The 3076-nt window shown below is 47.9% G+C and overlaps 1 non-coding gene across 1 annotated transcript; it reads left to right on the top strand.

Moving 5' to 3' along the window:
* The first annotated feature begins 1266 nt into the window (after positions 1–1266).
* trnar-ccu lies at positions 1267–1339 on the top strand. Its single transcript has one exon. It is a non-coding gene; the product is annotated as a tRNA-Arg (tRNA).
* The last annotated feature ends 1737 nt before the right edge of the window (positions 1340–3076 follow it).

The following is a 3076-nucleotide window of genomic DNA, read 5'->3' as shown; positions in this document are numbered from 1 at the left end:
CCAGGGCCCTAGAAGCCTCCCTACCAAAAACTGAACGGTCAAAAACCCGAATCATCTCCTCTTTAAAGTTCTGGAACTTGTTAGAGCAATCAGCCCTTGCCTCCCAGATAGCTGTGCCCCATTCTCGAGCCCGGCCAGTAAGGAGTGAAATGACGTAAGCAACCCGAGCTCTCTCTCTAGAGTATGTGTTGGGTTGGAGAGAGAACACAATCTCACACTGCGTGAGAAAGGAGCGGCACTCAGTGGGCTGCCCGGAGTAGCAAGGTGGGTTATTAACCCTAGGTTCTGGAGGCTCGGCAGGCCAGGAAGTAACAGGTGGCACGAGACGTAGACTCTGGAACTGTCCAGAGAGGTCGGAAACCTGAGCGGCCAGGTTCTCCACGGCATGGCGAGCAGCAGACAATTCCTGCTCGTGTCTGCCGAGCATGGCTCCTTGGATCTTGACGGCAGTGTAACGAGCGTCTGAAGTCGCTGGGTCCATTCCTTGGTCGGTTCCTTCTGTCATGCAGGTGAAAGAGGACCCAAAAGCGACTTAACAGAAGCAGAGTTTATTCAAGTCCAAACAGGGAATAACAGAAATCCTCTAGTCTGTAGAGGGGAATAACAGGAGAAGCGGCCACAGACTGCAGGTCGCTTCGGGTAGGCGCAGGCCGTAGTTGACAGAGACACCTGCTCACACGCAGCATCTGATGAAGGCAAAAAACACGACAGGACAGGGCGATACACAATCACAGCACGGTGAATTCTAAACAAGGAACCGACAGGACAGGAACGGAACACAAAGGAAGAAATAGGGACTCTAATCAGGGGAAAGGATCGGGAACAGGTGTGGGAAGACTAAATGATGATTAGGGGAATAGGAACAGCTGGGAGCAGGAACGGAACGATAGAGAGAAGAGAGAGCGAGAGAGTGAGAGAGGGAGGGGGAGAGAGAGGGATAGAAAGAGGGAAAGAACCTAATAAGACCAGCAGAGGGAAACGAATAGAATGGGGAGCACAGGGACAAGACATGATAATAAATGACAAACATGACATGTTTAGTCTTTTCTGAAGTGGCTGAAAGCAGAGTTGTGCAGCGGATGCGAGCTGGGCCCATAACCCAGAGGTCAATGGATTGAAACCATCCTCTGCTAACCAGTCTGTTTTTAAAATGAAACGCAAACAGAAATAAGAAAGCGGAATTTCATGGGAATGTGTCAGTGCCATACATTACACATTGTTTTTGCTTCTTCTATCAGTTTGTACTGGATGTAAAAAGCAAAAAGTGCCCCAGTGGCCTAATGGATAAGGCACTGGCCTCCTAAGCCAGGGATTGTGGGTTCAAGTCCCATCTGGGGTGTTTGAAAGATAGTTGACCACCGGAATCATGCTAGGTCCATAACCCAGAGGTTGATGGATCAAAAACAATTTCCACTAACCAGCTTTTTTAGCATTGAAGTGCAAACAAATATTTAAAAAAATGCATAGTTTCATTCCATGTGTAAGTGCCATTATAATTTTTTTTACCTCTTCCATCAGTTCGTATTGGTCATATTGATTACAAAGAACCCCAGTGGCCTTAGACACTGGCCTCCTAAGCCATGGATTGTGAGATCTAGTCTTTTCTGAAATGGCTGAAAGCAGAGTGGCGCAGCGGAAGTGTGCTGGGCGCATAACCCAGAGGTTGATGGATCAAAAGGTTATCCTGCTAACCAGCTTTTTTAGCATTGAAGTGCAAACAAATATTTTTAAAAATGCATAGTTTCATTCCATGTGTAAGTGCCATTATAATTTTTTTTTACCTCTTCCATCAGTTCGTATTGGTCATATTGATTACAAAGAACCCCAGTGGCCTTAGACACTGGCCTCCTAAGCCATGGATTGTGAGATCTAGTCTTTTCTGAAATGGCTGAAAGCAGAGTGGCGCAGCGGAAGTGTGCTGGGTGCATAATCCAGAGGTTGATGGATCAAAAGGTTTTCCTGCTAACCAGCTTTTTTAGCATTGAAGTGCAAACAAATATTTAAAAAAATGCATAGTTTCATTCCATGTGTAACTGCCATTATACATTTTTTTTACCTCTTCCATCAGTTCGTGTTGGTCATATTGATTACAAAGAACCCCAGTGGCCTTAGACACTGGCCTCCTAAGCCATGGATTGTGAGATCTAGTCTTTTCTGAAATGTCTGAAAGCAGACAGCATCGTGAAGAAGGCGCAGCAGCGCCTCTTCAACCTCAGGAGGCTGAAGAAATTCGGCTTGTCAACAAAAGCACTCACAAACTTCTACAGATGCACAATCGAGAGCATGCTGTCGGGCTGTATCACCACCTGGTATACCTTTCACTCCCTCCTCTCTACATTTTCCTCCTCTGTCTCTGCTGCTAAAGCCACTTTCTACCACGCTAAATTCCAAGCATCTGCCTCTAACCCTAGGAAGCTCTTTGCCACCTTCTCCTCCCTCCTGAATCCTCCTCCCCCTCCCCCCCCTCCTCCCTCTCTGCAGATGACTTCGTCAACCATTTTGAAAAGAAGGTCGACGACATCCGATCCTCGTTTGCTAAGTCAAACGACACCGCTGGTTCTGCTCACACTGCCCTACCCTGTGCTCTGACCTCTTTCTCCCCTCTCTCTTCAGATGAAATCTTGCGTCTTGTGACGGCCGGCCGCCCAACAACCTGCCCGCTTGACCCTATCCCCTCCTCTCTTCTCCAGACCATTTCCGGAGACCTTCTCCCTTACCTCACCTCGCTCATCAACTCATCCCTGACCGCTGGCTACGTCCCTTCCGTCTTCAAGAGAGCGAGAGTTGCACCCCTTCTGAAAAAACCGACACTCGATCCCTCCGATGTCAACAATTACAGACCAGTATCCCTTCTTTCTTTTCTCTCCAAAACTCTTGAACGTGCCGTCCTTGGCCAGCTCTCCCGCTATCTCTCTCTGAATGACCTTCTTGATCCAAATCAGTCAGGTTTCAAGACTAGTCATTCAACTGAGACTGCTCTCCTCTGTATCACGGAGGCGCTCCGCACTGCTAAAGCTAACTCTCTCTCCTCTGCTCTCATCCTTCTAGATCTATCGGCTGCCTTCGATACTGTGAA

Source organism: Oncorhynchus gorbuscha, unplaced genomic scaffold, assembly GCF_021184085.1.
Source record: "Oncorhynchus gorbuscha isolate QuinsamMale2020 ecotype Even-year unplaced genomic scaffold, OgorEven_v1.0 Un_scaffold_428, whole genome shotgun sequence".
In the NCBI taxonomy this organism is placed as follows: domain Eukaryota; kingdom Metazoa; phylum Chordata; class Actinopteri; order Salmoniformes; family Salmonidae; genus Oncorhynchus; species Oncorhynchus gorbuscha.
The sequence above is the reverse complement of the archived record's forward strand: the minus strand, read 5'-3'. Positions and strand labels throughout refer to the sequence as shown.